Source organism: Emydura macquarii, unplaced genomic scaffold (assembly GCF_026122565.2).
Source record: "Emydura macquarii macquarii isolate MOO-44397 ecotype Brisbane River unplaced genomic scaffold, CSIRO-AGI_Emac_v2 contig_1170, whole genome shotgun sequence".
Taxonomy (NCBI): domain Eukaryota; kingdom Metazoa; phylum Chordata; order Testudines; family Chelidae; genus Emydura; species Emydura macquarii.
In genome coordinates this window covers 1,110,250-1,133,273 of record NW_027131307.1, presented here as the reverse complement: position 1 = coordinate 1,133,273, position 23,024 = coordinate 1,110,250, and the positions used below count along the sequence as shown (strand labels likewise).

At 47.7% G+C, this 23,024-nt stretch overlaps 1 protein-coding gene and 1 long non-coding RNA gene across 2 annotated transcripts in view; one reads left to right on the top strand and one right to left on the bottom strand.

Annotated features, from left to right (window-relative positions):
- Positions 1–23,024, bottom strand: part of MMP24 (matrix metallopeptidase 24) — a 250,246-nt gene that overhangs the window by 6,402 nt on the left and 220,820 nt on the right. The window lies entirely within an intron of this gene.
- LOC137152319 (uncharacterized) lies at positions 9,034–15,996 on the top strand. Its single transcript, XR_010919509.1, has 2 exons — positions 9,034–9,228; positions 14,611–15,996. It is a non-coding gene; the product is annotated as an uncharacterized lncRNA (long non-coding RNA).

The window sequence follows — 23,024 nt, the reverse complement described above, 5'->3', positions numbered from 1 at the left end:
TCTCTGGCCCCAAAGGGTCAGCCACAGCACCAGATCAATATAGATTTGGATCTTACCCAAATATCATGCTGCCAGCCAATCCTTTAGTATCTAAATCTAAAGGTTTATTGTAAAAAGAAAGAAATAAACCATGAGAGAAATGTTAAAGGGTTAAAGGAAATCACAGATATACAAATGATTATGAGTCCATTTGCATCAGGTTTCTGGCAGAAATGTGGAGTTGGAGGCTTGTATAGTTCCCTTCGGTTCACATCCAGTATCTGGACGGGTCTAAGTCCTTAGGTTCAACTGCAGGATGGATACATCCAGAGGTAGGTGTAAGTCTGCAGCTGGACAGGAACAAAGGCAAAATGGATCCTGTGGTTTGATCTTATGTACCCTTTGTCTTTTGGCCATGTGGCCTGTGAAACTTACAGGAGCTAAAATGGAGTCCAGAGTCACGTAAGCAGGTTCTGGTGACTCATTGGTGATGCTGGCTTCTCCCTCTGGGCCCCTTGCACCTGGGAATGCCTTAATGGGCCATTATGCAGGCCATTGTTCTGCTGCCATCCTATCTGGGATATTGCCCAGGCAGCACAATTTGAAACACAGGTATTTCAAATACATCTATAACTTCCATTTCACATATTACACATGAACGTAAGTATTATTATCATACTTAGCATACTATAACCTTTTGAACAGTACCTGACATGGCATATCCCACATGGATTATTATGATTCTGCCATGCTGATGTCACACAATATACTAAATGCCCCCCCACTCAAACCAGCCCACATGACACCAAGATCGATCCCTGAGGAGCTCCACTAGTAACCTCTCTCCAGCCTGACAGTTCACTTTTCAGTATGACCCGTTGTAGTCTCCCCTTTAACCACTTCCTTACCCACCTTTCAATTTTCATATTAATCCTCATCTTTTCCAATTTAACTAATAATTCCCCATGTGGAACTGTATCAAATGCCTTACTGAACTCTAGGTAAATTAGATCCACTGAATTACATTTGTCTAAAAAATCTGTTATCCTCGCAAAAAAGGAGATCAGGTTGGTCTGGCACAATTTGCCTTTTGTAAAGCCGTGTTGTATTTTATCTCAATTACCATTAACCTCGATGTCCTTAACTACTTTCTCTTTCAAAAAATTTTCCAAGATCTTGCATACTTCTGAGGTCAAACTAACAGGCCTATAGTTACCCAGATCACTTTTTCCCCCTTTCTTAAAAATAGGAAGTATGTTAGGAATTCTCCAGTCATACGGTACAGCCCCTGAGTTTACAGCTTCATTAAAAATCCTTGCTAATGGGCTTGTAATTTCATGTGCTAGTTCCTTTAATATTCTTGGATGGAGATTATCTGCCTCCCCCTCCCCCGATTTAGTCCCATTAAGCTGTTCGAGTATGGCTTTTAGCTCGGATGTGGTAATTTCTACCTCCATATCCTCATTCCCATTAGCCACCCTACCACTATCCCCAAGATTATCATTAGCCTCATTAAAAAAGGAGGCAAAGTATTTGTTTAGATATTCAGCCATGCCCAGATTATCCTTAACCTCCACCCCATCCTCAGTGCTTAGCGGTCCCACTTCTTCTTTCTTTGTTTTTTTCCTATTTATATGGCTATAGAACCTTTTACTAGTGGTTTTAATTCCCTTTGCAAGGTCCAACTCTACTTGGCTTTTTGGCTTTCTCACTTTATCTCTACATGTTCTCACCTCCAAGAGGTAGCTTTCCTTGCTGATCCCTTCCATCTTCCACTCCTTGTAGGCTTCCTGCTTTCTTTTAATCACCTGTCTGAGATGCTTACTCATCCAGCTTGGTCTACAACTCTTGCCTATGAATTTTTTTCCCTTCCTTGGGATGCAGGCTTCAGATAGTTCCTGCAACTTTGACTTGAAGTAATTCCAAGCCTACTCCATGTTTAGATCCATGAGTTCTTCAGTCCAGTCCACTTCCCCAACTAATTCCCTTAATTTTTTAGTTAGCCCTTTTGAAGTCGAAGACCCTAGTCACAGATCTATTTTTGTTTATCCTTCCCTTTAGTTTGAACTGAATTAGCTCATGGTCGCTTGAACCAAGGTTGTCCCCTACAACAAGTTATTCTATGAGGTCCTCACTACTCAACAATACCAAATCTAAAATGGCATCTCTTCTTGTTGGTTCAGTAACAATTTGGTGAAGGAATCCATCAGCTATCACATCCAGGAAAATCTGGGCCCTATTATTACTACTAGCACTTGTCCTCCAGTCTATACCTGGAAAGTTAAAGTCTCCCATAATCACACAGTTCCCAGTAGTATTTACTTCATTAAAAGCCAAGGTCTCTATCCATGCCCAAATCAGATCCCAAATCAAGCACTATCCCAGGGGAAATTCTAGTAGTTTTCTTCCCCAATATGATTTTTATGCAGACAGAATCTGTCTTATCAATTCCATCACTTCTAATTTCTTTACAGTCCACCTCATCATTGATACACAATGCTATTCCATCACCTTTGCCTTTATATCTGTCTTTCCTAAACAGCACATACTCTTCAATACTTGTACACCAGTCGTGACTACTATTCCACCATGTTTCTGTTATTCCTATAATATCTGGTTCCACTTCCTCTACCAGTAGCTCTAGTTCTATCTTCGAGTGATTGCTCATATCCATTCCAATATAGGTGAGTGTGCGCCCCGTGCACTAGTTCCCGGAACTTTTTTCCCCTTAGCAAGCCCCGTAGGGTCGGCTCAGGCGCCTGCTGGAGTACTGCGCTCATGCCGCGATACATAGGGCGCCACCAACCCCGCGGGCTCTCAGTTCCTTCTTTCCGCCCGTTGACAGTTGCTGGAACATCCCCTTTGTTCTCTATAGAACTGTTGTTAATAGACTGTTAAACCAGTAAGTAGAGTTAAGTAGTTTAGTAGTTAAGTAGTTAAGTTTTTAGAAGTTAGATAGTAGCCCTCAGGGGCTTCAGGTTGGGCCATGCCTGGCTCAACCGGCTTCTAAGCCTGCACCGTGTGTGCTAAGGCTTTCCCCGTGAGCGACTTTCACGATCGCTGCCTCCGCTGCCTCGGAGAGCAGCACCACAGAGACAAATGCCACATTTGTAAAGCCTTCAAGCCTCACACTCAAAAGGAGAGACATGCACGCCTGAAGGCCATCCTTATGGAGTCTGCGCTTCGGCCAGACTCGGAACCGGCATTCCCCTGCGGCACCAAGCGTCTCCTCGGTGCGGAGTGCTCCATCGGCACCGACCTCAACCCTCCAGGGCCCGGCACTGAAGCGCCGTAAGGGGAAGAACGCTGCGCGCTGAGACTCCCCCGCACTGCCCATCCAACCTGGGAGGAGTGAGGAGATGCCCCAGCCACATGCAGTTGAGTTTACTCCGGCACCGGCATCTCCGCGCAGAGAGACTCCCCCGACTCCATGGAGTGGGGGAGCACCCCTGCAGGGACTGTCGACACCAGAGGCGTTCGCTGTGGCACGCGCCCTCATGGGCATGCCCACGCCTCCGTCCCCCCCTTGGCCGAGGGTGCAGGGACCGGCGTCTCGGGGTAAACCCGCGCTGGAGACAGGAGTCGAAGTCTCCCCCCAGACGGTCACGGAGGGTAGAGAGTGCGGGCTCCCCTCCCAGCTCCTGCACCGAGTCATCGAGCTCTTAGACACCGCGGCATCAAGGGCAGTCGAGAGACTCACGCATGAGGTGACACCGCTCCAGTTCCAGCTCACGCAGGGGTCTCAGCTCCAGCTCTCACTCCTCCATGGAGTGCCCGGCTCGGCGCCGTTCATCATCCCCGGTGCACACCCCGACCAGCACACAGCACCGGTCTGGATCCCTGACACGCAGCCCGGCGCGGATCCCAGTGCCCGCTGATACCAATAGTCGACCACCGGCTACAGCGGCTTTGGCACCGGCGGCTTCGGCACCTTGCAGCCAGTCCCGCTCCATGCGGTCCCACTCCATGCGTTGGCACCGACGGCACCGGCTGCACTGCTCCCAGTCCCAAGATGGGAAGTGTCGCTGCAGAACGTCGGGGCGGAGGAGGTGTTCAAGCTCCGCCAGCAGCTCATCACCACGACGGCACCATAGACGTTGGCACCGACATTCATCATCATCATCCTCTTCCCAGAGCCGCTCTCCTGTCAGGAGCAGTAAGCGGAGGTCCAGCGGCTCTGGATCCCAGACCCGCCACCAGGTGTCCCAGTTGGCACTGATGCCTGCTCCGGTATGGCCACAGGGGCCATGGCAGTGGCCATACTGGGAGCCTTGGGGTACCCAACTGGGCCAGGCCACCACATCGGCCCACTCGTCAGTGGTCCAGCCACCACCCCCCCACTGAGCCAGCCGGATAAGGGCCATCCCTCTGAGGAGGGATCGGACCTTGAGGAGGGTCCCTCCCCAGGGCCACTCCCGCAGTCCTCCTCCTCGTCCCCAGACGACATGGCCGCCCGGGACCATAAGGCACCGCTGCCCGACTTCAGAGCTCATCAGGACCTGCTCAAAAGGGTGGCGAGCAACCTGAACTTAGAGCTTAAGGAGTTATCAGAGGAGGAGGACCCCCTCTTTGGAGTGTTGGGGGCAGCAGGGCCATCCAGGGTGGCCTTGCCTGTACACGAGAGGGCCTTAAAGTTGGCCAAGGCCCTTTGGCAGACCCCCGCCTTGGTTGCCCCTACCTCTAAGGGCACCAAAAAAAAGTATTATGTGCCTGCTGAGAGGTTTGAGTACTTGTACAACCACCCTGCCCCATGCTCACTGGTTGTGGATGCGGCCAACCAGCGGGACAGGCAGAGGGCCCAAGGTAACACCCCTAAAAACAAGGACTCGAAGAAGCTAAACCTGTTTGGCCGCAAGGTCTACTCGACAGCGATCCTGCAGTTGAGGATTGCTAATCACCAAGAGCTCCTCGGGAGGTATAATCTTAACCTCTGGTCCTCACTACAGAGGCTCGCTAAGATTCTGCCCCAGGTTTTACCCCAGGATCAAGCAGCGGACTTCTCAATGGTCATCGAGGATGGCGCTGCAGTGGCAGGAGTGGCCTTGCAGACGGCTAGCGACGCGGCAGATTCTGCCAGCAGGGCTATGGCTTCGGCCATAGTCATGCGCCGCTGCTCCTGGCTCCAGTTGTCGGGGCTGTCCAAAGAGGTCCAGCAAGCCATTCAGGATCTACCGTTGGATGGCGTTGGCCTCTTCTCGGACAAAACCGATGACAAGCTCCATGCCCTTAAGGATTCGAGGGCCACGCTACGATCCTTAAGGCTCTACACCCTGCAGGCCTCGAGGCGCCAGTCTCGGCCTCAGGCACAGCAACAGCCTCAGCCTCCCCCGAGGCAGACCCCGGAGCTGTTCAGCCCAGAAGGGGTCGGGATCAATTCTGGGCGCCTAACCACCGCGACCATTCGGGTTCTTCGGCAGGGCCCCAGCAGGGCCCAGGCAAGGGCCAAAACAATAAAAAGCTATTTTGATGGTGCGCACGAGGGTGGCACTCTTCCTTTCCCCCTGGATCTCGCCCGGCCCTTTGTCCACAGACACAGGCCGTATTACGCCCACTGGCAAAGTATCACCTCGGACTGATGGGTCCTTGGTATAGTCCTCAGGGGCTATGCCCTCCAGCTGACGGCCTTCCCCCCAGACTCCCTCCCACCCCGTCCCGCTTCAGGGACCCCTCTCACGAGCAGCTCCTCACACAGGAGGTCTACTCCCACCTCCAGCTAGGAGCGGTGGAAGAGGTTCCTCCGCAGGAGAGGGGAAGGGGATTTTATTCATGGTACTTCCTAATCCCCAAGGCCAAGAGGGGCCTGAGGCCCATACTAGATGTCCGCCGTCTGAACAAGTTCATCAGACGCCTCAGGTTCCACATGGTTTCCTTAGCCTCCATCATTCCTACCCTAGATCCAGGGGACTGGTATGCTGCCCTCAATTTAAAGGACGCATATTTTCATATCTCTATCCTCCCTGGGCACAGAAGGTTCCTCCGGTTTGTGGTAGCTGGCTGCCACTACCAGTTCTCAGCCCTCCCCTTTGGCCTCTCGTCAGCCCCCAGGGTCTTTACAAAGTGTATGGAGGTGGTTGCGGCCCCCCTGCGCTGCAGGGGGGTCCAGATATTCCCATCCCTGGACGACAGGCTGATCCGGAGCAGGTCCAAGGCCCATGTAAGGAACAGCCTGGATCTCACTTGCGTGACATGCACCAGCCTGGGGCTGCTCATCAACGAGCAGAAGTTCGTTCTCACCCCGGTGCAGTGCACAGAGTTAATTGGGGCACCCTGGATGCCACTCAGGCCAGAGCCTTCCTCCCACAGCCTCGCTTTGAGGTGATGGCTGCCATAATTGACGATCTCCACAGGTCCCCCACGACAGCCAGGCACTGCCTCCAGCTGTTGGGACACATGGCAGCCTGTACATATGTGGTGAGGCTGGCTCGCCTCAAACTCAGGCCTCTCCAGATGTGGCTACCTTCGGTGTATGCCACAGTCAGACACCCTTGAAACAGAGTAGTCATGGTTCCCACGCAGATGCTGACTTCTCTGAACTGGTGGAAGGACCCAGCGGAGGTATTGAAGGGAGTTCCCTTCAGAGACTTGACACCGTCATTAACCCTGATCACAGACGCCTTGGATGTGGGGTGGGGAGCCCACATCAGCGGCAACCTGAGCACCCAGGGGCTCTGGTCACTAGACAAGAGGTCCCTCCACATCAATGTCCGGGAGCTCAGAGCAGTCCACCTGGCCTGCAAGGTTTTCCTCAGATTTCTGAGGGGCAGAATGGTACAGGTCCTCACGGACAACACAGCGGCCATGTTCTATGTGAACAGGCAGGGGGGAGTGCGCTCCTTGGCTTTTTGCCAGGAGGCCATTCAACTTTGGGACTTTGCGGTGAGGCACGACTCCCACATATCTGCCTCTCACCTCCCGGGGGTCAGGAACAACGAGGGGGATCGCCTCAGCAGGTCGTTTCTACCCTGACACAACTGGTCACTACACCCAGAGGTGATAAGTTTTATCTTCCGCAAATGGGGTATTCCCCAATTGGACCTGTTCGCATCGTCCTGGAACAGGAAGTGCCCGAGGTTCTGCTTGCTCCGGGGTCGTGAGCCAGGCTCCATTTCCAACGCGTTCCTTATAGAATGGATGGGGACCCTGATGTATGCGTTTCCCCCTATTCCGCTGCTGCCTAAAGTCCTCTTGAAAATCAAGAGAGACAAGGCAGACATTATGTTGATCGCCCCAGCTTGGCCGAGGCAGCACTGGTACAGCATGCTGCTGGACCTGTCCATAGCCAAGCCGCTGCCGCTCCTGAGGCATTACGACCTGCTCTCCCAGGACCAGGGTCGCCTGCTCCACCCAGACCTGGACTCCCTCCACCTGACAGGATGGAGACTCTGTGGCTGATGGAGGGAGAGAGAGCCTGTTCCATGCAAGTCCAGCAGGTTCTGCTCAGTAGCAGGAAACCTTCCATCCAGGTGGTGTACCGAGCCAGGTGGAAGTGTTTTACCTGTTGGACACAGTCCCGGCGTATCCCACTGAGCTGCTCGCCCATTCAGGCGATTTTGGAGTACCTCCTCCATTTGAAGCTCTAAGGTTTAGCACTGGCCTCCCTCAGGATACACTTGGCGGCCATCTCAGCCTTCCATCAGCCGATGGAAGGCAGATCCTTATTTTCACACCCCATGTCAGTCAGGTTCCTCAAAGGGGTGGAGAGGCTATACCTGCAGGTCCGCGACCCGGTGCCTCCCTGGGACTTAAACCTGGTCCTCACCATGCTGACAGGACCCCCCCTTCGAGCCCATGGCTACATGCCCATTGCTCGTCCTCTCTTGCAAGGTAGCCTTCCTGGTGGACATTACATCGGCTAGGAGGGTCTCCGAGATAAGAGCATTGACCTCGGAGTCCCCCTATACGGTCTTTTACAAAGATAAGGTCCAGCTGAGACCCCACCTGGCCTTCCTGCCTAAGGTGGTGTCTCAGTTTCACTATAACCAGGATATCTTCCTCCCCGTGTTCTTTCCTAAACCGCACAGTTCGGAGGAGGAGCGGAGATGGCACTCCCTGGATGTCAGACGAGCCCTCGCCTACTACATCGAGCGCACCAGGCCGTTCCAGAAGTCAACACAGCTGTTCGTGGCAGTGGCAGACTGGATGAAGGACTAACCTGTCTCCACCCAGCGCATCCCCACCTGGATCACCGCCTGCATCAGGACCTGTTACGAGCGGGTGAAGGTGCCGCTTCCAGGAGCTGTGACGGTGCACTCAACCAGAGCCCAGGGCTCATCGGCGGCCTTCCTGGGATCAGTGCCCCTGCAGTACATCTGCAGAGCAGCGACCTGGTAGTTAGTCCACACCTTTACCTCCCGCTACGCCATCATGCAGCAGGTGAGAGAGGACGCAGGCTTCGGCAGAGCCATGCTGGCGAGAGCAGCTCAACGCTGACTCCTACCCACCTCCAAGGTATGGCTATTTAATCACCTATATTGGAATGGATATGAGCAATCACTCGAAGATAGAAAACAGGGTTACTTACCAGTAACTGTTGTTCTTCGAGATGTGTTGCTCATATCCATTCCTCACCCACCCTCCGTCCCTGCTGCTGGAGTCAGCAGAAAGAAAGGACTGAGAGCCCGCGGGGTCGGCGGCGCCCTATGTACCGCGGCATGAGTGCGGTACTCCAGGGGGCGCCTGAGCCGACCCTATGGGGCTTGCTAAAGGGAAAAAGTTCCGGGAACCAGTGCACGGGGCGCGCACTCTCCTGTAATGGAATGGATATGAGCAACACATCTCGAAGAACAACAGTTACTGGTAAGTAACCCTGTTTTCCTCCATTTTGTCACCCAGGCTCCTCGCATTGGTATACAAACATCTTAATTTTTGCTGTTTCTGCACTCACATTCCTTACCAGATTTGGCACAGTCATTCTACTGCCAATGTTGCCTATTAGACCGGTATCTACACTACCCTTTGTGATATGGTGAAGGCAGAAGGCAGTAGAAGAGTGCTGGATGGGAGATATGTGAGCCCCAGAATGCTCCGGGCCTTGTTCCCTGCTGACTAACTCAGAGCCACTGGGGGCAATTAGGAGCAGCTGAGGCTGATTAAGGATCAGCCAGGTGCTCCATAAAAGGGCTCCGCCCCAAACACATAGGGCACGAGCTGGAGGAAGTAGGAGTGCTGTGCTGTGGTGATAGGAGTACGGAGCTGTGCAGAGGAACAGACTGGAGAGCAGAGCGCTGTGGTGGAGCAGTGAGGAGGAAGGTACCGGCTCAAGAAGCCAGAAGGATGGGGAAAATTAGCCCAGGGGAAGAGTGTGCCGTCTGAAAAGCAGTACCAGCAGCACATAGCTGCTTCTCATAGGGCCCCTGGGCTGGGACCCGGAGGAGCGGGTGGGCCCGGGTCCCTACCCCCTCCCCTGGGAAGATGGGGTGACAGGCAACTTCCTGGCCCACTACAAGCAGGAAGGTGCGAGACCCACGGGAGGGAAGCCGGCCATCAGCCACACCTTCCTCCTAATGTCCATTCTGCTCCCCACTGCTGTGTTCTTTCTTACTTCATTTTCCTCCCTCTCAATGCTAATATCAGGTGTGAAGATTACCTGGGCATCTCCAAACCATCTCCCCCAACTCCCTAGTTTAAAGCTCTCTTAATCAGTTGTATCAGCCTCCATCTTAGAAGTGCATTTCCCTTCCTACTCAGGTGAAGTTCATCCCAAGAGAACAGTCCTCTGTCCATGAATGTCTCCTAGTGAACATACATCCCAAAGCCCTCTTCATAGCATCACTGCCTGAGCCATCTGTTGATCATCAGAATGTTGTCATGCCTTTGTTGTTCTCGAGGGACAGGCAGAATTCCTCTGAAGATCACCTGAGCCTCGATTTCCTTAAGAGTCTTCCCCAGCCTGGCATAGTCTCCTTTGATACGTTCCAGCGAGAATCTAGCTATATCATTTGTACCCACATGAAGGACAATCAATGGATTCTTTCCCCTCTCCAGTTAGGATCCTCTTCAGCCTCAGGTCCAATCCCTTATTTTAGCACCCGGCAAACAGCACCCTCTTCTGTTCTCCGGATCAGCTCTGGTTACAGTCCTGTCTGTTCTTCTCAGCAGGGAGTCCCCAATCACATAGGCCTGCCTTTTCCTGGTGATGGTGCGATTTTCTGGATTCTCCCATTCTTTCTGGGTGCAAGTCATCTCATCTACTATTCTCTTTTGCAATCCTCCGCAACCAGACCTGTATCCTCCTGGGGCTCTAACTTGGTGGTATCTCCATTGGCTCATCCACTCTGTGTATAGGACTAGCTGCTCCTCTTCTTCTTTGCCCTCCCACCTTCAGCAATCACTTTCTGTGCCCCTTCTTCATTTTCCAACTCTGCAAACCTGTTCCTGAGCTCTGTTTCTCCTTCACTAGCCCGTTTTCCCCTCTGCTGGGTTCTCACAGTCACATACTTCCACTGGCCACTTTCCTCACTCAGCATTCTCCCCTCAGATTTCATTGGTCCTGCTTCCATCTGCAGGTCTGGATTTTTCCCTTCAGCCTCCTCATTCCTTTGCTCCATCATCTGCTCAAACCCCCTTATAAACTCAACCAGAGTTCCACATTTATCTTCAACCGTCGAATCTTTTCTTCCATCAGCTTTATGAAGTGGCACTTCATACAAATGTAGTTCTTTTGAGGTTCTCCAGGATCATGGAATCCCACAGACTCCACATCCAGTCATCTTCACTGTCTCTTCCATTGCTTGAGTGACTACCACTACCACCTCTATCTGTCAGAGTCTTTCCCCCATCAATGAGAGACACAAAAACAAAAAACCTCCACCAAAACAACCCCCAACGAGCACCCCAACAATACGAGAATACCACAAACTCCCTCCTCAAACTTAAACTCCCCTGTTTTCAGCTTTTTTGCTGACTCCCGTGCCGCTGCTGGTTTGAGTGGCAGCCTTTATAGGCCCCCTAATTAGGGAAGTCCTGCCCCCTAATTAGGGTCAGCTGATCTCAGTACACCACCCAGTACCAGCTCCTGCAAACTGAAGGGAGAAAACCAAACCAAACCAAAAACAAAGACACACAACTCCACAGAACTCACCCACTGCCCCTAAGGCCCAAGACTAGAGGAAGCTGACAACAGAATCTCCTCACTAGAAGACCCAGTGGATACTGTGACTATAACCTCACAGCAACGGGAAAGAACTATTAAAGCACCGCAGGAGAAGATTAATGATCGCAAGGGATGATCAAGGGGAAATAGTCTGAGAACTGTGGGTCTCCCAGAAGGGCTGGAAAAAGGGAGACAGGTGGTGACGAAAAGAGGGCTTTGGATTCTTCGATCATGGAATGCTGTTCCAGGAAGAAGGATTACTAGGAAGAGACGGGATTCATCTAACGAAGACAGGGAAGAGTATCTTCGCAGACAGGCTGGCTAACCTAGTGAGGAGGGCTTTAAACTAGTTTCGACGGGGGACAGGGACCTAAGCCCGAAGGTAAGGGGGGAAGAGGGATGCCACAAGGAAGCAGAAGGAGGAGGGTGCAGCAGGGGAGGCCCCGATTCATACTGTGAAAGTAGGCCAATCGGCTACTTATCTCAAGTGCCTGTACACAAATGCAAGAAGCCTGGGAAACAAGCAGGAGGAACTGGAAGTCCTGGCACAGTCAAGAAACTACGACATGATTGGAATAACTGAGACTTGGTGGAATAACTCTCACGATTGGAGCACTGTCATGGATGGGTATAAACTGTTCAGGAAGGACAGGCAGGGGCAAAAGGGGGGAGGAGTTGCACTGTATGTAAGAGAGCACTATGACTGCTCTGAGCTCCAGTATGAAACTGGAGATAAGTCAGTTGAGTGTCTCTGGGTTAAGCTTAGAAGCAAGAACAATAAGCGTGATGTCGTGGTGGGTGTCTGTTACAGACCACCAGACCAGGAGGATGAGGTAGAGGAGGCTTTCTTTACTCAACCAGGGAAAGTTTCCAGTTCACAGGACCTGATTCTCATGGGAGACTTCAATCACCCTGACATCTGCTGGAAGAGCAATACAGCAGAGCACAAAAAATCGAGGAAGTTTTTGGAGAGTGTCGCTGACAATTTCCTGGTGCAAGTGCTGGAGCAACCAACTAGGGGCCGTGCTTCTCTTGACCTGCTGCTCACAAACAGGGAAGATTTGGTAGGGGAAGTAGAAGTGGGTGGCAACCTAGGCAGCAGTGATCATGAGATGGTCGAGTTCAGGATCCTGACAAAAGGAAGAAAGGAGAACAGCAGGATACAGACCATGGACTTCAGAAAAGTGGACTTTGACTCCCTCAGGGAACTGATGGGCAGGATTCCCTGGGAGGCTAATATGAGAGGGAAAGGAACCCAAGAGAGCTGGCTGTATTTTAAAGAGACCTTATTGAGGGTACAGGAGCAAACCATCCCGATGTGCAGAAAGAATAGCAAATATGGTAGGCGTCCAGCTTGGCTTAACAAAGAAGTCTTTGGCGAGTTTAAACACAAAAAAGAAGTTTACAAGAAGTGGAAGCTTGGTCAGATGACTAGGGAGGATTATAAAAACACTGCTCGAACATGCAGGAATGAAATCAGGAAGGCCAAAGTGCAATTGGAGTTGCAGCTAGCAAGGGACGTGAAGGGGAACAGGAAGGGTTTCCACAGGTATGTTACCCAACAAGAGGAAGATTAGGGAAAGTGTGGGCCCCTTAGAGAATGAGGGAGGCGACCTAGTGACGGAGAATGTGGAGAAAGCTGAGGTACTCAATGCTTTTTTTGCCTGTGTCTTCACAGACAAGATCAGCTCCCAGACTGCTGTACTGGGTGGCACAGAATGGGAAGGAGGCGAACATCCTGCAGTGCTGAAGGAACAGGTCCAAGACTATTTAGAAGGCTTAGACATACACAAGTCCATGGGGCCGGATGCAATGCACCCGAGGGTGCTGAGGGAGTTGGCTGAGGTGATTTCAGAGCCATTGGCTATTATCTTTGAAAGCTCGTGGCAACAGGGGGAGGTCCCTGAGGACTGGAAAAAAGCAAATATAGTGCCCATCTTCAAAAAAGGGAGGAAAGAGGATCCAGGGAACTACAGACCGGTCAGCCTCACCTCAATCCCTGGAAAAATCATGGAGCAGGTCCTTAAAGAATCCATTTTAAGGCACTTGGAAGAGAGGAAGGTGATCAGGAACAGTCAACACGGATTCACCAAGGGAAAGTCATGCCTGACCAACCTGATTGCTTTCTATGATGAGGTGACTGGCTCTGTGGATGTAGGGAAGGCGGTGGATGTGATATACTTGACTTTAGCAAAGCTTTTGATACTGTCTCTCACAGTATTCTTATCAGCAAGTTAAAGAAGTATGGGTTGGATGAATGGACTATAAAATGGATAGAGAACTGGCTAGAGCATAGGGCTCCACGAGTAGTGATCAATGGCTCCATGTCTAGCTGGCAACTGGTCACAAGCGGAGTTCCCCAGGGGTCGGTCCTGGGGCCGGTTTTGTTCAATATCTTCATTAATGATCTGGAGGATGGGGTAGATTGCACCCTCAGCAAGTTTGCGGACGACACTAAGCTGGGGGGAGTGGTAGATACCCTGCAAGGTAGGGACAGGATACAGAGTGACCTAAACAAACTGGAGGATTGGGCCAAAAGAAATCTAATGAGGTTCAACAAAGAAAAGTGCAGAGTCCTCCACTTAGGAAGGAAGAATCCCATGCACAGCTATAGACTGGGGACCGACGAGCTAGGCAGCAGCTCTGCAGAAAAGGACCTGGGGGTAACAGTGGATAAAAAGCTGGATATGAGTCAGCAGTGTGCCCTGGTTGTCAAGAAGGCTAATAGCATATTGGGCTGCATTAGGAGGGGCATTGCCAGCAGGTCACGGGAAGTGATTATTCCCCTCTATTCGGCATTGGTGAGGCCGCATTTAGAATATTGTGTCCAGTTTTGGGCCCCCCACTACAAAAAGGATGTGGACAAGTTGGAGAGAGTACAGCGGAGGGCAACAAAAATGATTAGGGGGCTGGAGCACAGGACTTATGAGGAGAGGCTGAGGGAACTGGGCTTGTTTAGTCTGCAAAAGAGAAGAATGAGGGGGGCTTTGATAGCGGCCTTTAACTACCTGAAAGGGGGTTCCAGGGAGGATGGGGCTAGGCTGTTCTCGGTGGTGGCACATGACAGAACAAGGAGCAACCGTCTCAAGTTGCAGGGCGGGAGGTCTAGGTTGGACATTAGGAAAAAGGTTTTTACTAGGAGGGTGGTGAAGCACTGGAATGGGTTACCTAGGGAGGTGGTGGAATCTCCATCCTTGGAGGTTTTTAAGCTAAGGCTTGACAAAGCCCTGGCTGGGATGATATAGCTGAGGTTAGTCCTGCTTTGAGCAGGGGGTTGGACTAGATGACCTCCTGAGGTCCCTTCCAACTCTAATATTCTATGATTCTATGAATTTTTATCTGCCATGCTGTCAGGGCCTTTGTCTCTCCCCGATCAGAACTCATGATACCGAGAGTGCCCACCAATCCCTAGCATCAAAACCCACTCAAAATGCAAAGCTGCCGACCAACTGTAAGTTTTTTATACTGCTGTATTAAGGAACGCATTCTTAAAACAGCCTGTGAATTTAACGCTCTAACATGGCAAATGATTTTCCCAGATTGCACCAAGGACGTGGTGAAAAAGAGGGCGAACTTCAACAGATCAAGAGCGCTAGCCGAAGGGTTGATGTGGAGGACTTCATTTCCCTCCCTGCTACTTTCAGAGTTAAAAAGAAAGGCAAGCTTTACCACAGCAGAAGAGGCTGAAAGGATCTGATCTGACCATAGCACTAGACCCCACAGAAGATACAGCCGGGATGTGTTACAACAACTTTTTCAGCTCAGTCACTGCAGTGCTGGGCTTCAGCTCTCAGTCTAGCAACAAACTGGGCAGGGCACAGGCACCACTTCATCTCCTTCTTCCCCTTCCCGCTGCTTCATGTCCCTGAACTGCCCTGGTTTCACAGCTGAGGGAGCTGGCAGGGGAGCCAGGGGTGGGGAGAAGACTTTCATCGCTGATTGAACTTTGACCCTTCTGGGCTCTCCAGTCCAGAGGCAGCATTAGGCCCAAGCTCCTGCTGTTAGCAGGCGAGAGTGTTACACTGTGGACATCCCTGCTTTGTACCTACCTGCCCCCTATGAGTCCAGCGCATTGGGAACATCACCCCCCCGCATGATTCCAGTGCACCGAGAGCATCTCCCTCCCTCCTGCCCCCATGCCATGATTCCAGTGCAGTGGATGCACCTACCCCACACCCCAGGATTCCAGTGCCATCTCCACCCCCTGCCCTTATTACTCCATTGGGTCAGGAGCATCTGCCACCCACATCCTCTATGATTCCAGTGCACCAGGAGCACAGCCTCCTTTGAGATCCTGACTCCAAACAAAGGGCTGCCCTGGACCTGGGGACTCCTTGCATCTGTGGATCAGCAGGGCTCATCAGAGCAGTGTAATTTGTTTTCTGGATGAGGCCTCTTCCTCCTTTTCCAGCCCCATCTCTTCCCCCTGCCGATGATTTTAATCCCCATCTAATCTCTTAGATTATGGATTTATATTACATCTGAAAATATTCAATCCATTGGCCTTAAATGGACACTTGTGAGAGACACCAGATGTAAACCATGTCATGAAGATTTTGGTTTCATGATACAGTAAATCATTTCCATTCCCCAACTGTAAAGATATTTGATCTCCTAACATCCTGTCCAAGAATAATTACTATTGCTGGTTACGAATCACCAAATCACCGAGAATGTGTTATTATGAGACTGTCAATAATATTAGTTCAGGTTCTTTTCTTTAATTTTTATTTTTGTTAAATGAGTTGTAACGAGTGTGCAATGGCATTCACACTATTATCCAGCATGGACAAGGCACTAGGGGGCAAGATGTAGGCAGAACAGTTCTGCTAATGAACCCTTACCTGCAAATAATCCCGTTATGTTAGAATACAGTTATTTAAACGATTTGCATAACTTTCTTGTACACCTTCTACGGACTTGTTCTGAAGTTTAGATGCTAGCATTCTTCCCCCTTTGGTGGTTGTTGTGAGCAGTGCAGAAACCAGGCCCTCTCTGGAGATCCGAGTATTTCTTCTTTATAAAGTTAAAGGAAATCCAGTTACACCCCAGCTGGGTGTTTGGGGTGGTGTGGGGAGTGAGTGATGAGATCACCCCCTTGTAAACAACATGAATTTATGTCCTATTTCTGTTTGGATAAAAGTTATGTATGTGATCTTTGGCCAATTTTGATAACTGTTTCCCACATTATCTTTTACCTTTCCTGGTCTGCATAACCCACCCCCCACTCACATCTCTGGGGTAGTGAATGGGAACCTAGATATATCTTTCCTAGATCTGAAACTAACGATGACCCAAGCAATGACACTATTCTGGCACCCGAGAAAGAAATGTTTGATCCACGCACTCCTTATGGCTAATATTATAAATTATGTTTCCAGGAACATCAAAGGGGTGAATCACCCAATAAAAAGAAAAAGAATTATCACTCATTTAGAAATACAGAAAGCAGATATTATCTTCCTACAGGAAACCCATCTCAATGACTTGGAGGTAGAGAAATTAAGAAGGGGCTGGATGGGAGAAGGGGTGTTTGGCAACTTTTCTCCTCTGCAGCCAAAGGCGTAGCAATATTGTTTTGCAAAAGACTGAATTGACAAATTCTAGATGTAAATAAAGATGAAGAAGGTCGATTGTTGCTGGTGAAGGCTAAGATCTCTGACTCTCTAGACACCCCAATTACTATATATGAACCCAATAAAGATTAGGCAAGTTTATTAAAAAAGTTTTTTCCAAATTAATGAATATCCCACTAGACTCAATCATCATAATAGGAGATTTTAATGAGGTGTTGGATCCTTTTTTAGTCAGGCAGGCCCTAGCATACACAATAATATGCTAAAAACATTATAAAGACTTTGTGGAAGATGTGGGGTTAAAAGATGTATGGTGGTTGAAGAATCCGACAATGAAGGATTTTACTTTTTTCCTCCCCACATTCTACATATTCACAAATAGATTTCTTTCTGATTTCTATGGACCCCATACTTAATAATGAGATCAAGTCTGATGATCTCTGATCATTCACCAATGAAACTACAATTTCCCCTTCCTGAGACAAACTGGAGTTGTAAAAGATGGAGACTGAACACCTCGCTTTTGAAAGATAAAATTTTTCAGAACTATGTCACATCAGAAATTTGTTTTTTCTTTGACATGAATGACACACCAGAGATGCCCCATTCGACCCTATGGGATACATGAAAAGCTTTTATTATGGGCAGGATTGTAAGAGGGACTAACCAGGCTTGGCTCCTGAAATTAACCAAACAATTCTAAAGCTCTGGATTTAGATTGTGCAAACTGCCCCTCCCAAGAAAATCTTTAAAAATTAATCAGTCTTCGGTATGAAATCAATAGATTGACTTCAGCATAAGATGAATTTGCCTTTTTTAGACTCAAACAAACATACTGGGAGTAGGGGGAGAGAGTGGGAAAACTTCTCACATACGGATTAAAAGTGATAGGTCAAAGATCCCGAATGGTATCACTCAAATCAGCAGGTTAATACTAAGCAAAAAGAAATCAGTGATACATTTTTGAAATTCTGCGAGGCTCTTTACACCTGACCCAGAAGAACTGAATAATTTCATTAAACCTCTTAACTTTCCACAAATCTCAGAAGAGCTGCCCCTTGCAATCATAGAAAATAATCACGGCCATGGAAGAAATGAGTCTGGGCAAGACTCTCACCCTGAAGGCCTACCAACATAATTCTAACATAGTTAAAAAAAATAAAATAAAAAAATTCTGACCCCTACATTTACAAAGATACCTTAAAAAAAGATACCTTACCTCCTCCTAGGAGGGAAGCCCTAATTAATGTGCTACTTAAATAGGGTAAGGATGTGCAAAAGTATAACAGCGACAATCACTTTAATCAATGCTGATATAAAAATACTTTCAAAGATACTGGTGAAGAGGCTTGAAAACGTAGACAGGTGTGGTTCATTCCAATCAGGTGGGATTTATTTTTAAAAAAAGGCGTAGTTCAGATAACACATGTCAATTGATTAATGTTGTGGCATTCCATCAATATTCTAGAAATTCCCATAAAATCGTTTCACTCATGCCTTTGACAGAGTGAAGTGGCAATATTTGTTTTGTACCCTGGCTAAATTTGGGTTGTGGAAATCCTTTATTTCATGGATAAAGCTGTTATATTTTAACCCCAACTCCCGTATGCTAACAAATAGCACAACATCCCGCTCCTTTGATCTGCTTCAGGGAACTAGTGAGATGCTTCCTCACTCCTTCCAGTTCAGTTTAGCATTAGAACCACTTGCAATATTTATTAGGGAAAAACCAAGGGTTTCAAGGGATCAAATCAGGGACTCAGGAAACAAAAATCCTTTTACATGCAGATGACGTCCTCTTATTTATTAAAAATCCAGATCAATCGATTCCAAATATCCTACAAATTTGGGTAAATTCTCTGGCTACAAGATAAACTGTGAAAATCAATGAAGAGCTCATTGGATCTAGTTGGAAGTGGTTCTCCTACAGAGACATTTAGATGGTAACAGACAAGCATCATATCTTGGCATTTTGTTCCCTAAGGAAACACAGTCAAGGCTAACCTCATCCCATTAATCATGCAGTTAGCAGCGATTTCACTAGATGGCAGCACTACTTCTCTGCCTTTGGAGAAAAACAAACATAATTACAATGAATGCCCTTCCCAGGATCTTTTCATTCTGAATTCCTTTCCTAGCCATATTCCTGCCTTTTATTTTTACCAAATCGACAACATGTTCAGGTTCTTATTATGGGGTCCTAGTAACGAGCCCAGAATCTCCTTACACAGATTACAGCTTCCGCTCAAAACGGGTGATTTTAGATTTCACAACTTTACATTTTCCCATCAGGCAATAATTCTTAGCCAAGCAGGGAAGTGGCTCATTCTCTTGTGCTGTACTACCCCGGATTGGCTCCAGCTGGAAGCAGAATTGGATGCTCCTTTTTCCCTTTCCAATGCACTTCACTTGGATTGCTACCGGTTCTCTACAGAACTATTACCCACTATTGTGGCAGCCAGAAATATTTGGCGTATGATGTCTCCTAAATTTAAAAATTGCCCCCTTCTATATACCAAGGCCTCTATCTGGGGTAACTCAAAACTCGGAATAGCAGGCAACCTCATCGTCTGGCCAGATTGGATTAGGAAAGGGATTCTACCCATCCGTCAGTCTATTGAAAATGACACCTTCCTCCCTTTTACAATACGAAATGAAAGGATCAAGGTGGAGACTAAGGAAGAGTGGCAACACAGCCAGTTTAAACATGCCATCTCCCAGCTGCTTGGCCCTGATGCCTGCGCTACCCCGACCCACCTGAACTGCTTTCATCTCACCAAATATTAGCCAGATTGCCAAAACTGATGGCAGCACTGTGTGCACAGCTGGCCAGCAAATCTGAACTAAACAGATGCCCTAAAAGCTAATGGGAGGTGGAACTAGGCCAATGGAAATACATTTTAGCCAGTGCTCCAAACTGCTCCTTGGATGGCCATTTAAATAAATCAAGCAGGAAATCCTATGAAGGCAGCACTGGACCCCTCTCCAGCTGTCCAAAACAGGTGCTGCTCAGTTAGACAGATGTGAGCGCTGTGTTTCAGCAGGTGTTAATTTAACCCCTATGCTCTGGGAAGGCTGCTATGCTCATAGAATTTGGACAGAACTGAATTGCAGTACTAATTTTTTCCTATCAAATAAAATTGTTACAAGCTAAACGTGTAATTTTAAACCTAGTTGATATTAGTTGGAAGCTGAATAAAGCTGAAAAACTTTGGCTAGGCAGAGCACTAGTAATTATTAAAAGACTAGTCCTACAAAAATGGAAATCTTCAGTTGAAGATGGGTGCATAGACATTGTAAGCTTGGCCACTGTGGAAAGATTTATATATAGTAACAGAAATACACAAGAAAAATTCTCAGAGATATGGGATGCTCTCCTGGAAGTATTTGAATGATTCTATTAAATATACGGGTCCCCGTTGCCTCTCCCTCCTCTCTGCCCATTTCCTTCCCTCACTCTCTATTCCCTTCCTCTGAATTTTGCTTTTAGTCTTTATCTTATTTTAATAATTCTTTAACTTTAACTAGTTGGGTTTTTAGAAGCAAAATTTGTTTGTAAATTGTGCAATACAAATAATTGATTCATATTTTAACCATTCATATTACATATAATTAAATGTTTAAAGTATAGCTAAGGTTAGGTAGAACCCGGTTAATAAATTATAAGTTTATGTATTATGAAAAGTTTATGTACAGTTTGTTATGTTTGTTTTTCTATATTTTTTAAATCAATAAAAGTTAATAGAAAAAATATGATCAACAGACAACATGTTGCTTAATATTGTTAATTCTGTAAAAAGATAAGTAGCTACACATGTCAAGACAAAATAAGTGTAATGTCTTATTGTAAATGACTGATAAATAATATAATCATATAACCATATAGTATAAATATCATATCATCATATATATATAATCATATAATCATATAGTATAAATAATATAATATAAGATCTTTTCTTTAAAATCCCTGCTGTGACCGGCTGCACAGACTCAGCCACATGCACTTTGGACATGATTGGCATTCCCAATCTGAGAGTGAAAGGAAGTAGGGCTTGAGGCAACATTTCAGTACCCAAGATGTTATACAAGCTTGGCCAGACAGAGGAGGAAAGGGAGCATGTTACTCACTCTCTGCACAGATGGCACTTCTGGGGAATAACAGCCTCCACTGCCTGATTCTTGAAGTGGGAGGAAGGAGAAGTATGAAGCTAACAAGACCAAGGAATCCCATGAAGCGGGAAGAATCCTTGTGCAGTACAGTTCCCTAATGCAGATGGCACGAGTGGGTGGGTAGGTAGGAGCTGTTCTCCATGGCTGTCTGCTGGCATTCTTCAAATACATTGCCAAAGAAGGTGCATCATCCACAGGATTTGCAAAAGTGCTGGCCACTCACAACAGCAGCCACAGTCAGTGGGAGTTGTGGAAGCTCAGCCCCTCTGGCAGTAAGGAGACTGGAAGGATGAGCACAGGGCTGGAAGTCAGGAGAGCCTGATGAATTTTAACAGCAGCTTTGCCTGGTTCCATGGCCTTGAGAATATCTCTGTGTTTTCACACTAGTCCTAACAAACATGAATGAATTTATATTCAAAGTGCCCCATGAGGCAGGGTGGGAAAATGGCATAAAAAATCCTGCCCTACCTCCCAGGGAGTGCTGTGGGGACCAGTTAGTTAGGGCTAGTTCACAAAGGGACTTTGGCACCAAACTGTCACTTTAGACACCTCCAGTCGCAGATTTAGGCCCCAAAGGTATTCACAAAATCCTCACTCAGCTGCCGCCGAACTATGTAGGCACCTAAAATCACTTGGCATCTATATTTATGCTGTGAAGGTTTCCTAGGCATCTGTGTTCCTGGCTCTGGGTATACACACTGCTGCCTGCCTCTAGGCACCCTAAGCTCCAGGGTGATGCACAAAGGGAGGAAAATAGGTGTTCCTCTGCCTAATTCACCTGTGAGCCCAATCCAGTATGCAGGTTCAGAGCAGGCCTAACTCCACACAAACCAGATGGTGGGAAAGGAGCTCCCTCGTAACTTTTTGCCCAGTGGGTAGGGTACTGCCTCAGGATGTGGGCGACGCCAGTTCAAGTCTCCCCCACCATCTGAGGGGGAGAAGGGATTTCAGCAGGTAGCTGCCACCTGTCAGATGCAGGCACTAACCACTGGGCTATGAGATATTCTCATGTGCAGTGTCCTCAATCTCTCTTCTTGAAGCTGTTCTATTCTGGATTAAATACAGATACTTTGGAATGGGGAGACTGGATCTTGAGTCTCCCACTTCTTGGGGAGTGCTCTAACCACTAGAATCTAGAATTCTAACTCCAGAATCATGCTCTTCCTTTCTCACTCCTATATGTAACTGGAGCATCTAAAATTACTGGAGACCCTTGAATATTTTGACCATAGTCCCCCAGTGCCTCAGTTCCTGGTTTGTGAAGCCCTCCTTATATAAAAGGGTTGCTGCAAAGATAACAAACACATTAATGTTTGTCAGGGTCAGACATGACAGCAATGAGTGCTATGGAAAAGGCTACAATATTTCTTTCTTGTTCCCCCAGTTAGGAAGAAAGCCAAAGATTTTAACATCTGTAGTCCACATAAGGAGCCAGACTAAAGCTCTTGGTTGTGCAGAATGGGATAGTAATAAACAGAATGTCCTAGAATTCCTTAGATCTATTTATCTCCTCCTACCTTTCCCTAAAGTAGCATGCTCCCTCCCCTGCCTTTCCTGTTGAGAATCGAAGATTCCTTTATAAACTCTTGTTTATAAAACCTTGGTCATCCAGTTAGGGAAACAATACCATGTACCTTGGGTCACTGACCATATGTGCTATATAAGGGAGAACAAGTGTAGTGGCTCAATTTATGGACAATCCATAAACTGTGATTAATACACACACATGATTTGACACACATTTACAAATAGAGAGTTATAAAAGTACTGTTTTGTTCACAGAAAGTTTATGACAAGAAAAAAGGAAAAAACGGGTTGGATATATGATTCATTATGAACAGTCTGACCAGCTATATTAACAAATAATCCGAGTCATTGGTTTACATAGTGGAAGCGCTTCACAGGAAAACTCTTTGGTGAGTTTTTTTTAAATGAAGACTTAGATTAAGTAGAATTTGAAACAGTTTTAAGGTTCTTCAGAGTCACTGTAATCTCTGCAGGGCAACTGCTGGCACTCACAGTAATAAGGAATATTATCTAAAAACTTTAAGCCATTATCCATGAGAGGGGTCCCTGTGTTAAAGTGCTCACTAAGGCCTACTTGATAAAACTTGAGTGTTATAGAAAAATATGTTTTTGAATTTTGAATGAAAAAAGGATCGTGGAAATAATTTTTGACAAGTGAAAAACCACTCTTTAGTCTT